At 49.8% G+C, this 13,815-nt stretch overlaps 1 protein-coding gene across 2 annotated transcripts in view; it reads left to right on the forward strand.

Annotated features, from left to right (window-relative positions):
* The window catches only part of LOC138570222 (SLAIN motif-containing protein-like), a 402,579-nt gene that overhangs the window by 305,604 nt on the left and 83,160 nt on the right, over window positions 1–13,815 (forward strand). The window lies entirely within an intron of this gene.

Consider the following 13,815-nt stretch of genomic DNA (forward strand, 5'->3'; position numbering starts at 1 on the left):
TTTATTTATTTTTATTTATTTATTTATTAAATTTATATAGCGCGCAGGCAGCCCAGGGGCATTGTGGTCGGATCCTTCTGAAGGTCCGGAAGATTTCTTTGAATTAAATGCCACTTTAGGTGCCAAGCGTTCCAAGAAGAGTATTTAAAACTACAATGACCATGTTGTGTATTTATTACATGGCACCACATGGCATGACATCTGTGATGCATGCGAATCCTGCACAAGCAGGGCATTGATAGAAAGGGCAGAGTTTATTTTCCGTAATGCAGCATTAATGAGCATGAAAGATTGAAGCCTTCACTTTATGAAGTAAAGGCCTCTTGGATGGTACATCTTCTGAATGTAAGAGTTGTACCTATATTCGGGCAAAGAGTGCCCAAGACCCTGTCAAAGTGCTACGCTGTTGCAGAGGGTGCCACGGTTGTACTTTGTGGAACTTGACTGTCTTGAGTCTGTAACGCTGATGCCATTAACTAGACAGCCCTGTGTTTGCTGCAACACTCTGAAGAGCAACTGAGGGAATGGTGCCAAGGAAAGTGCTTCACCGACTGAGGTGGCACTGAGTAACTTGGCACCAAAGGACAAGCAGCGAAGCGGAGGACACTGACGCACACTGCGCCAATGGATGCACAGACACATGTAGCACCTGATCCATAGGCACCAAAGTGTTCAATTAAAGAAAAGGTAATGAGAGAACATTCTACCTTTTTGATTTAGTACTCGGAAGCTGTATCCTCAGAGGAAACCTGCATGTGCCTTTTCTAGCCTGGCTGCTTAAAGAGCAGTGCCAAGAAAAACGTTTTTTTACTGTGGTTTATGGTTCAAATGATTTTGTAGTTCCTCTGCAACGAACGTCTTCTCACAGGTCCTAAGTGATTTAAATCTACAGAAAAGTTCAGGAAGGAACCTAAGAATGTAGACTTCCTCCTAAGCAGAAGTATTAAGAATCTGAGAAAACAAGTTCAGGATTCTTACTGCTGTATGATAAAGGAAAGCCTCTATTGAAGGAGTTGGAGGAGGATTTTCAATTGGATCAACAAGATGAAAGGAGGTAATGAAGACTGGTCCCTAAGGAACGTCTGCTTATGAACCGTCGCACTTCCTTACCGGATGACTTTATGCAGTATATCCACATTGTGAGTCAACATTGTTTAGCATCCCTCAAAAGTATGGAGAAAGTGATGATTGTGTTCTCTTGCATCATTCATGCAGCAATATTGGCTTGTGCATGGTCTATTATGCCTCGGTTATAGAAGCAAGGCACTGATCCCAAGAATCTATTTACATCACCTACTTTAAGTGCGAGGATGGCGAAAAACACAAGGTTCTGTTAGACTCCATTGTGATTCAGGGGACATCAGTCGCCAGAGTCTATACTGTGATCTGTTTTAAGAAGGGGGAGCAGTTGTATTTGTAATTGGTTATTTATAACATGCTCAATACCCATAGGCTTCTAAGCGCGAACCCGGGGATCGAACCTGTGTTGCTCTGCGTCTTACTTCCAAGATGAGCGTGTTACCCCTCAGCTATCCTCCCGAGATGCGTTAATTCCATAATTGCTTAGTCTACTCAACCAGATGAGGATGATGGCAGCTGGGTGACCTAGGCAATGGGATAGCTATTAATGCTGCTATGGGCATTTCATGGGCCAATACATCCACACTGTTCTGATATCAGGTTCCTGTTTTGCCTTCTGTAGGAGCTGCAGAACCTCACAGTCCCTCACCTGCTGTTCTGGGCTTCACCTTTGATTAACAGCGAGGACCAGCTCAGAGTGGGAAAGGGGAAATGGGACAAAACAACAAACAGCACAGGAGCTCTTTCTTATTTGCACTCTGCATGGGAGGGAATTAAAGGTATTAAAACACCATTGCACATTGACTTCAAATGAAACCCTTCAAAATGTTGTTTAGAATTGAATTATACCTGTGACGCCTCCTCCACAAGCCTGCAGAAAGTGATTATGCTTGATGCCTCTGCAATTCTTTTATTTCTAGATTTCTAGATTTAGTTCTACATTCATTCACCAATGTTCACTTTACGACTTTCCAGGCGAAAAAGTATTCATAGAATAGTAACTGAACTTCAAACATCTCATACATTCCAGTATGAAAGGTTGTCAAAGTGCTGCTTTAATTATTAAATTTTTTGATGTAGTGGTTAAACAGCTTATTTCTTAATGCCAACCTTTCTCTTTGGTAACTTTTTTGTCTTTCAATACAAATATTAAGAATAAATGTTTAAAAATGGTTTAAAACTCCTTACTACCTAAGGTGCGCACCCAAAACTACATTTCCCAGCATGCCCATGAAAATGGCCACCATCTTTACCATGCGCAAGACTGTGTTCAGAAATTCAAAACCAATTAAGCATTCTGAAGTAACCTTCTCCTGAAGCGCCTGAGAGTTCTGCTTAAATAAGTTCTGTATGCTTGATGAAAAGATAGTCTTTAATTCCTAATGTACACTGAGGCTTTGAAATGGACAGCTGGCGATTTCGCCGACGCACGCATTTAAGAATAAAAGCCGCGTGATCAGGCGAAGGTCTGGTCGCTTGCTGCAACACGCGAAAACAAACGAAACGCGTGCCTTCAAAAGAGGAAAAAAACAGTTTCGTCAAAACAGATTGCGTTATTATGGCTCCAAACTTAGTTGAGACTATTACAGCTCACGATTGAACACCAAACTACATTGAAAACAGTTTTTCTTTTTCCCCGAAGCGCTGCTTGCTTCTGCGGAATGAATGTTCCACGTAGGCAGTATAATAAACATTGCGCACAGACCATGTAAGACTGTTCTCTTCCCAAATGCTTATTCAAATTGTTCAAGGTTAAGTCACCATGTTAGGTTATGGAACCTCTGTGCACAATAACTCGTAACTAACGCTGCTAACACAGTTGTACTGCTTTCTCTGACTTTTTAAATTTTCATTCCTTTCACAAAAACAAGAAATGAAATTGCTGTAGTTTGCCAAAAAGCTGCGCTCCCACCAGTAATTAGTAGACTGCAGATCACTTCTGACTTGCTGGATTTTTGAGGCTTCAAATGTCACAAAAGGGTAGGCCTAAAGGGAGCTAAATAAATGATGAAAGACGGTTTACAATGCACTGCCAGGACAATCTGTCCTCAACATTCTAAATTAGATCTCAGCTGAGGAGGTCCACCATCTTGGCCTACTTTTAAGCCCAATCCACCATTTTGAATGCTCCACTCCACAGATCTCTGAGAAAAGGCATTAAGGAAAACGGGTATCCATTTTACATTGCACCCCAAACCACAACCCTCATACTTTTGCGCTCTGCAAACACTGTGCAGTCTAGTTACTTGCCTAACCCAACCAACCCTCCTGGCCTCCTTCGTCTCCTCTAAGATCATCATTAATGTTAATGCAAATGGCTCCATCTTGGTCCAAGGCCCTCGGGCCAACCGTCTCCTCTTCGATAGACGCTTCCCGCATCTTATCAATTTCCTTTCTCCAGCTGTCCCCTCTCCCACCTCCACGGCTTCCTCGCCTGCTCCCTCTTTGGCAACCTTGCTTTCCCCTCCTTACTCTACTGCCCCCCACTAGGGGTTCCTCTACACCTCTGCAGAGCGTACCTCTGATTTGTACCCCTCCCCAGAAGTCTCAAGGACGGCAAACTTCTCCACATTGCCACTCTTAACTCTCGCTCTGCCGTCAAACACTCCTCTGACATCTGCCGCCTTCTGGAGGAACTAGACCTCTGTCCTCTGTCTCACCGAGACATGGTTCATGGTCAGCTCTGTAACAAGCTTTGACACACTCCTCCCTGATGGCTACAAGATCCTCTCCGAGCCCAGATCCAACCATTCCAGAGGGGGTGTAGCCCTGATCTCCCCCGAGTGGATTCCTGCCTCGGTCATGCCTATGCAGGCCTACTCCTCTTTCGAATGCCTCATCTGCAGGCTCTCTCTCTCATAGCTGTTCCCTTACTGTGGCTTCTATCTATTGGCCACCTGGTCAGATCTCCTCCTTCCTCTCCGAGTTGGCGGACCTCGCATCCTCCCTCCTGGTCTAGACCACTCAACTCCTCCTTCTTGGAGACTTCAACATCCACCTGGATGCTTCCTGTCCCTCCTCTGGACTCTTTCGCGACCTTTGCGACTCTCTCACTGTTCTCCCCTCTGGCCCGACTCTGCAGGGCACACTGGATGTTCTAATCTCCTCAGACCTTCCCCTTTCTATCCATCTAACCACTGCTCGCTCCTGGAGTAATCACTTTCACCTTTCCTTCCCTCTCTCCCTCTCTATCCCCCCAGGCCAAGCCAACTCCAGCACTGCCACCCACCTTCTCAGTCATCCGACCCATGAAGCGTGTCAGTTGAGGCTTTCGCCGCCACCTTCTCTCGTCCCCCTATCCCTTTGGCTGACTCATACCCTGACACAGCCCTCTCCATGCTCCACTCTGCTATATCTGATACTCTCGATATTCTTGCCCCAGTCATGAGGATCCGCCTAAAGCCCAAAGCCAAGTGCAACTCTTGATACAACTCAGACTTAGTCTCCCTTAAACGCAAATGCAGGGTGGCTGAGAGGAAATGGCATGCATCTGGTACATCCTCTGACAAACGGGCCTGCCGCCTGCTCCAAAGGCTATACCACCTCTCTCTCCGCACCAAGAAGAGAGCTTGCATCCAAGCCCGCATCTCTGCAGCATCCAACAACTCGGCTGAACTCTTTAAAATCTGCAAGGAACTGGCCAGACCTGCCGCAGTCTCTACCTCCCCTCTCCTTTCCCAAGCCCTCTGCATGGCTCTGGCTGCTCACTTCATTTCTAAAACACAGGACATCCTGTCCTCTCTCCTCCTCTCCCCTTCCTCTGGCCACCTCTCCTCCCTCCTTCGAGGGGATTGTGTCCTGCGACATATTCCACATCTATGACGGGTAATGACCAAAGCTGTGCTGCTTCTGAAACTTTTCGGCAGAGGGCGTCCTGCGTCGATACGTTGTTCCTCGAGGGCATCCGTCGATGGTCGACGTCACCGGATGTTATATATAGCATGGCGCCCGTAGCCTCAGTTCTGTTTTTTCCGCAAACGTGGTGCTTCGTAATCTCGATTCTGCTCTTCGAACAGCAATGTCTTTGTCTTCTACACTGAAGTCGGGCCTTAAAAAATGTCAGGACTGCGGGTCGCAAATGTCCATCACGGACCTGCACAACATCTGTCTCTGGTGCCTCGGCGAAAGCCACGACACCGACTAATGCGATGATTGCCAGTCCCTGACGTCTAAGGCCTTGCGGGAACGCAAGAAGAAATGAAAGGTAGGTAGGGTGTCTAAGCCCAATAAATCAAAGTCCGCTGGGCTTTTGACCGATGACGCAAGGGGCGACTCTGCGTCGGCGAAAGTCCAGGGGGTCTCGGAGTGGTTTCTGCCATTCCTCTGCCTCTTCGGTTGCCTTCCTCGTCAGAGGACGACTCCGCCAGACGGTTGACTTGTCCCGCTAAGTCTTCGTCGCCGGCAGAATGCGCTGCATTCCGCCAGCAGATGGCGATTTTTGAATCGCAAGGCACTGTTCCGTCCGCGCCTTAGAAAGAAGCCGGCAAGGAATGGGCTCGGTCCACCACTCGAATGCCTTCGGGCTCGGGCAGTTGGTGCAATCATCGGGAGCCGTCGAGGTCCTGATCAGACAAGGAAGATCACCGTAGCCGTGCCAGATCCAGGTCCCGGTCCTCTATGCCATCGGAACCTGTGAAGCCTTCGAGGAAGGCGTCTACGCCATCGGGGCCGTGTCCGTCGAAGGGCTTTCTCGGGGTTCCGGCCTCGAAGAAGTTGTTGTTACCTCGGTCGACACAGATTCCATTGGCACCTTTGACTCAGTTTGTGGAGGATTTTCCGGAGGTGCCCCGGAGGAAACTCTGAGGAAGGCGCTCAGTAAGTCTGTGAGGCCTGTTTTTGAGCCCTTCTCTGTTCCTCCACCCAGATTGGATTTGTTACAACCATTGGATTATATTTCCGAGGTGGAAGAAGGGTCTGATGAGGAGATTGTGCTTCCTGATGTCCCTGATGACCTTTTGTCTGGTCAGTCAGATGGAAGAACTCAGTAAATCCTTGCATGATGCCAGTGGTCTTGACACCTCTCCGGAGGTGGAGTTTGGCAGGCCTGAGCCTGGGACGCATGTCGAATCCCCCTATAGGCGTCTCATGTCCAGGGTGACTGAATACTTGGTGGTCTGCTCCACCTGTTGATTTTGATCAGGATGATCTGACGGACATCCTGGACCAAGGTCCACCCATTGACCCGGTGTTGCCATTTCACATGGCTTTGCAAAGAAGGGTGGCGGCTTGGACTGCTCCGGAGAGTCTCCCGGCAGTTAAGTCGCTTCTGAAAAAATACTGCCCAGCCAGTAGTGACCCCTGCTACTTGTGGATTCGCCCTACTCTGGAGAGTTTGGTGGTGCAGGCGGTTACCGGCCCCACGAAGAAGGCTGCATACCCTACCATCCCTCCTGACGGGGACGATAAGCGCTTTGATGGTTGGGCGAAGGTGTTTTCAGCTGGGGGTATTGCTTTGAAGGCAGCCAACTCGGTTTGTGCCTTGGTGAGATTCACTCACACTCTATGGAATTGTGCATCTTTGGCGGCTGAGCATATTCCCGAAGGGGAAGAACGGGATGTTTTTCTAGCCCTCGTGCAAGACTGCATGTGTGAATCTGTTCAGTCGGGTCTGGACATGGCAGACTGTGTCAGTCGGTCCATGGCTGCGAGCACCGTGATGCGCAGGTTTGCGGGGTTGCGGAAGTCGGGGTTTGCTCCTGATGTGCAATCCCGGCTTCTGAACATGCCCTTTGATGGTGTCCGTCTGTTTGGCAGCAAGGCTGACGAGAGCCTTGAGAGGTTGCAGACTTCCAAAGCTGCAGCGAAGTCTTTGAGCACTGCAATCCGTCAACCTCTGCCTTTTCGTCTTAGGGGACCGCAATGGAGGGGAAGTTCCTTTCAGTACTACTCTACCTTTGGTAGATCGAGAGGAGCTGCCAGTCAAAGGGGCCCACCCTAGGAGTACCAGAGGTGGAAAGCAAGGTACTCGAGGAGCCAAAGCCGCTCGGGCAGTTCCCCTTTTGCCCTCAGGCACTGCCGCAGCTGCGTCCGCTCAGTCATAAGGCCATGTCCCATGGTTCGCCGATTGGGGGCAGACTTGCGCAGCAACTTGGAGAATGGCGAGCCATTACTTTAGATGTTTGGGTTCTGGAGATCATAGCCCACGGCTACTGTCTTCCCTTACGGCAGCCGCCTTGCGACAATCTACCGGGAAGCTCTCTTTGAAGCGTCCGGATCCGCTTCTTGCGCAGGTAATCCTATCCCTGCTGGAGAAAAGCGCCATAGAACGGGTGCCTGTAGCGGAGAAGAACAAGGGATGGTATTCCCTATTGCTTTATCCCAAAAAAGGATTGGGTATTGAGATCCATCATGGACTTGGGTTGGTTGAACAAGCTCCTCAGGAAGGACCAGTTCAAGATGGTCACTCTTTCTTAAGTCCTCCAGGCACTTCAACGTCAGTATTGGTTGGTGTTTCTCGACCTCAAGGATGCTTATTTTCATGTGCCGATTCATCCCAAGCACAGGAAGTTCCTGAGGTTCGCTGTTGGCGACTCTCATTTTCAGTTTTGGGTCCTACCGTTCGGATTGACCTCCGCCCTGAGGGTCTTCACCAAGCTAATGGTGGTGGTGGCAGCATATCTCAGGAAACGGCTATTCATTTCTACCCCTACCTGGACGATTGGTTGATAAGGGCGCGCTCTCCCAAGCAATCCCTGGATCATCTGTCTGTCACCTACCATTCCCTTCACAAGCTGGGCTTCTCCCTCAATTTAAAGAAGTCCCATTTGACACCTACCCAGCGGCTCGATTACATCGGAGCAGTGCTCGACACATCCCTGGGGCCGAGTTCTTGAGGTTGCGTGGCATCATGACATCCATTATTTTCCTGGTGCCAGAGGCCAGGCTGTGTATGATATCTCTGGAGTGGGCTCTCTAGATGCAGTGGTTGCAGTTCTCCGGCAGGATGTCGGATCCCGTTCAGATTCCGCCCTCAGTCGCCCAGGATCTTCTGTGGTGGCCCGTCGAAGGCAATCTGATAAAGGGAGCTCCATTTTGGCAACCGTGGCCGGAGGTGACGATCGTGACGGACGCATCCCTCACGGGTTGGGGAGCTCATGCCAACGAGTTGACAGCCAGCAGCCGTTGGTCTCCGGAGTCCAGACTCCACATCAGTCTGTTAGAGCTGCGGGCTGTTAGGCTAGTCCTGAAGGCTTTTCTGTCGTCTGTGCGGGGGAAGAATGTCCCGATTACAGACAATACAGTGGCCATGCACTACCTCAACAAAAAAGGGGGGGGCAGGGTCACTCACGTTGTGCAGGGAGGCGATGCAGCTCTGGTTCTGGGCCATCCAGCAGGAAGTTTCAATCTCGGCAGTTATCTGGCCGGACACGAAAATGCGGCGGCGGATGCTCTGAGCAGGCAGAGCACGGTCTCTCACGAGTGGGAGCTGGCTCAGGAAGTTCATTTGGAGATCTTCGCCCTTTGGGGAACCCCACAAGTGGATCTCTTCGCCACCAGTGTCAACCGGAAGTGCGAGATATTCTGCTCGCGCGAATTTCCTCCAGGGGACGCGTTCATAGTGGAGTGGGTCCTTCCCACTGTTGTGCGCGTTTCCTCCAGTCCCCGTCATTCCGCAAGTGTTTCAGAGGTTATGGAGCTTCGGTTCCCGAATGATCCTCATTGCTCCGGCATGGGCCAGGAGAGCGTGTTACCCGGACCTTCTAGACATGTCCATCTGCCCTCCACGCAGTCTTCCCTAAAGAGACGATCTGCTCTCACGGGAGGGGGGGTCGGGCTCTCCATCCAGAGGTCAAGTCTCTCAGCCTTCATACTTGGTATCTGAAAGGTTGAGGTATAAGGATTGGGACCTCCCCGAAGACGTGATGGAGGTGTTGCTTTCGGCCAGACAGCCTGCATCTAAATCTCTTTACCGTTTGGAGAAAGTTCTGCGACTGGTGCAGGGTACTGAATGTGGATCCTTTCCAATGTTCCATTGCTTTAGTTTTGTCTTTTTTGCTTTCCTTAGCCCACGAGGGCCTGCAAGTGGGTATCATTAAGGGTTATCTGGCAGCGCTGTCCATATTTAAGCGCTCGTCTGAGGAATGTTCTTATTTTAAGATTCCTTTGATTCTCCAGCATTGGATCTTTCATAGATTCAGATGCTTGAATATTCCCCGTCGTCAGACTGGGAATCCTCGGTGATAAATTAAATAATACAATTTTTTTTTTAAAATATATATATATATATATATATATATATACACTGCCACCTAGCAGTGCATGTACATAGCCCATTATAGCCTATGAGCCACTTCATTATGTAGTCTCTCCACCTTACTTTGGTCCTTTATGGCCCCAGCCAATGAGGTGGCAGGGCTTAAGCTCCGCCCCCGGCAGCCATCTTCAGATTTTTCATCGCAGTCTATCAGACACAGGGAATCCTCAAGCTCTCTGAGCTTTTTCAAATTCTTTCTACTTTTGTGTGGAATATATTTGTAAAATATATTCCATCTTGTTCCCCTTCTTAGGGGCTTTCTTTCCAATTAACCTTGGTGGCAAAACTTGTTGTTTTCCTCTCAAAATCGTCGACTGAACTTCTCTTCAGAAATGGAGGCACCCCAGGCTGTCAGGAAGCCTTACCTGTTCAGGGACTGCACGAGGTGCAAGAAGAAATTGGTTTACTACAAGGACCCCCACGAGCAATGCATTTATTGTCTGTACCCACATGACATTAAAAAATGTGAGATTTGTAAAACTTTTTCCACCAAGACCCTTCATGACAGGCATAGAAGACTCCTTTCATACCTGGAATCCAGGGATCAATCTTCAGACGAAGAGTCTGTCAGAACAGCTCCTGTCCAATCCAGCACTCCATCTGAGAGGCAAACTTCAAAGAGAAGGGCCTCTTCAGTGGAAAGGAGTTCCTCTCCAAAATCCAAAAAGAGGAAGCTGGAATTGATACCCTTTCTGCCGCCAGTTGACCTATCAAGCCAGAAAAAGTCAGCAAAATCTGCCTCCAGAGGTAAGGAGGAGTTTGCAAAAAACGGGGGGGGGCAGTCGTCGGCAGGTAAACCGCCCACGAATGAAGGGAAAGGTAAAGGCCCGTCATCGGCCATACCGTCGACGAAACCAGCATCGACGATGACGACGCTTAAGACATCGTCGACAGTTAGATCATCGTCATCGGACATGTCGACCGCGAAGCAATCGTCGACGAGCAAGAAACACCACTCGTCCACGAAGCATTCATCCATGACGCAGTCGTCCACGGAACACACTCCACATTCGTCAACAAAGCCCTCGTCGACGGGAAAATGTCAGTCGTCGACGGGAAAATCTCAGTCGACAGCGAAGCCTTCGTCGACGGGACAATCTCAGTCGTCGACGGGAAAATCTCAGTCGGCGTCGAAACCCTCGTCGACGGGAAAATCTCAGTCGTCAACGAGGATAACATCATCCATAACGCCTTCAGAGGCACCGCAAATTTCGGCAGTTACAGAGGAATTACTGCCTCTCACTCTTGAAGCTCCTGTCATTACAAGCAATATCATTGAGAAGAATACTGTAACTGAACCTCTGGTGCAGCAATTTTCACCTTTGGGGCACATGGCAGAACTTCCGGATATAATTCTTCAGGAAGAATTCTCTGATGCGGAAGTGGTGGAAGAGTCCATCGGTCCTTTACCGAAACAATACAGCCCTCCTTGGCACCCGTCCACGGGAGAATCCGAATATCCTCATGACCCGGTGCTCATGTTATCCGTGCAGAGGATTGTAGAAGAATTTTACAAACGGCAAAGGGAGAAGCAAATTCCGATTAATCCCATTCCTAGAGAGTCATCCCCGATTCCAGTCACGTCGGGTTGCTCTCCTTACAGGAGTAGACCGCAAAAACGGATGAGATCACCTGCTCGAAGACCGAGGAGCAGCACCCGCAGTGCTTCACCTACAAGAGTCCCGTCACCACAGTCATCGCACAGACCGCGATCTCCGGACGTAGATCCCACCATGGTACCGTCCACCATCTCGGTATCAGACTGGCAGGAGGATCCTTTTGGTGAATTTTCGGAACCAGAAGAAGGAGAAATAACTCAGGAGCCAGACGCACCCAGTGATTGGGATGACTACGTCGTCGAGAAGCCCAGGAGGAGAGACTCGCCGGGCAAGGCCTCACCACCGGATGATCTCGTCTCTTTCCACACCATAATAGGTTAAGCCGCAGAACTGTTTAAAATTCAGGTTTCTTCGGAGGAAAGGCAATCAGTGCTCTATGACCATAATCGCGGATGGTGAAGCAACATCGGATCACATGATCGACGCAGCAGTTGATGTGGCCGAATCAGGCTTCAGGCAGATGTCGCACGGCACAGTGCTCAGAAGGCAGGCCTGGATGAAGGCTACTAACTTTATACCTGAAGTTCAGGCGCAGATACTAGACATGCCATTTGACGGCCAAGATCTCTTTGGGAAAAAGATAGACAACCATTTGAAGGCAATCAAGACAGACACTGACACAGCCAGAGCCATCAGTTCTTTAAAGGACAAAAGTAAGGACCATCGGTCTTTTCGTCCCTTTAGAGGTTCATCTTCCAAGTTCAGGGGATACAGTCGTTCCTCCTATGGTCAAAAAGCGCAAGCCGGAACGTACCAAGACAATAAATATCAGTCATCCAACAGATACGCCCATAGAGGCAGACGTGGCTCCGCCCAAGGGAAGTCGCAAAGCAAGCAGAACTGACGACCAATCTCCCCCCCTCCCCTTCGCCACGCCCCGGTGGGGGGGGAAGGGTGAGCCAGTTTTTCCAGCGCTGGCGGTCAATTACATCGGACAAATGGGTGTTACAGGTGATCCGAAAGGGTCACACCTTGGAATTTCTGGACCAACCTCCTTCCCTGCCTCCAACTCCCCGCAGAGTGCATATGCTAAGACAGGTCATGTCCGAAGTGAAAAAACGGCTCCAGAAGGCAGCAGTAGAACCAGTACCCTATTCTCAGAGGGGGAAAAGGTTTCTACTCCCGATTCTTCCTAGTCAGAAAGAAAAACGGTCAATGGAGGGCCCATCTTGGACCTGAGGGCTCTCAACAAGTTCATCAAGCGCATAACTTTCAAGATGGTAGCTCTACAAGGGGTGCTACCTTGGTTAAACAAGCACGACTTCTTGGCCACTTTAGACTTGGAGGATGCATACTTCCACATTCCGATCCATCCAGCACACAGGCAGTTCCTCAGGTTAACAGTGGGAGGGCTCCACTTTCAGTTTCAAGTGCTTCCGTTCGGTCTAAAATCGGCGCCAAGAGTTTTCACGAAATGCCTGGCACCGGTAGCGGCAAGTCTCAGGAGAGCAGGAACGGACGTTTTTCCATACCTGGACGATTGGCTGATAAAGGCAAGTTCAGCTGCAAAGGCTCGTTCGGCAGTGTCGAGGACGGTCAACCTCCTAAAAGAGTTAGGTTTCTCCATCAACCAGACGAAGTCCTGCCTCGTTCCCAGCAAGGTAGCTCTCTTCCTGGGAGCCGAGCTCGACTCCAGCATTCCCAGAGTGAGACCTTCCACAGAGAGAATAGCAGCGATTCTACGCTTAACTTCGAACTTCCTACAGAAAGAGACAACATCTGTACGCTCTTACAAATCCCTATTGGGCATGATGTCATCATGCATATTCCTCATACCGAACTGCAGGCTTCGCATGAGGCCGGTTCAGGAAGCTCTGGACCACCAATGGAAACAAGCTTTCGGATGCTGGGAAGACATTGTCCGGATTCCATCGACGTTGCACAAGGCCCTTCGATGGTGGAACGCTCCGAGGAATCTTCTACAGGGAATACCGTTTCAAGCACCGACATCGACCCTCCTGCTGCGGACGGACGCTTCCTTATCAGGCTGGGGCGCTCATCTTGCGGACCTCCAAACCAAGGGATCTTGGTCGGCACAAGAGTCCCAGCTCCACATCAACGTGTTGGAGCTCAGGGCCGTAAGGTTGGCACTGAAAGCCTTCCTACCGGTTATAGCTGGTCAAGTTCTTACAGTCCAGACAGACAACATGACCTCCATGCACTATACAAACAAGCAGGGAGGCACGAGGTCTCAGATTCTGTCGCAAGAAGCCCAACAGCTATGGGCATGGGCCTTGCGCTACGGGATTCAGATCAGGGCAGAGCACCTTCCAGGAGTGGACAATGTCCTAGCGGACAGATTAAGCAGAGAATACACAGCGTCACATGAGTGGGAGTTGGACGACAGAGAAACCCGACGGATATTTGCCTTATGGGGCCATCCGCAGATCGACCTTTTTGCCACCAGGAACAACAAAAAATGCAAGATATTTGCGTCAAGATACCCCGAGCACCAATCGCTGGGAGACGCGTTCTCAGTGGATTGGTCGTGGAAGCTCCTCTACGCCTTCCCACCCATTCCCCTCATGTCGAGGGTACTTCGCAGGGTGGAAGAACAGGATTGTTCCTTGATTCTTATTGCACCCGATTGGGCACGGCAAGTCTGGTACCCGACGCTGAGACATCTATCCTGCAAAACCCCGATTCGTCTCAAATCACATCAATATCTACTGACACAACAGAACCGCAAGGTCCTCCACCACGACCCGAGGAGCCTGTCCCTCAAAGCATGGTTCCTGAGCAGCGTAAACTGATGCACCTAAAGTTACCATCAGAATGCTGGGATATCATCAGGGCCTCTAGAGCCCCGTCCACGCAACTCACCTACACCAGAAAATGGACCAGGTTTTCCAAATGGTGCGA

This window comes from Ambystoma mexicanum, chromosome 2q (assembly GCF_040938575.1).
Source record: "Ambystoma mexicanum isolate Mex_15411 chromosome 2q, UKY_AmexF1_1, whole genome shotgun sequence".
Classification (NCBI taxonomy): domain Eukaryota; kingdom Metazoa; phylum Chordata; class Amphibia; order Caudata; family Ambystomatidae; genus Ambystoma; species Ambystoma mexicanum.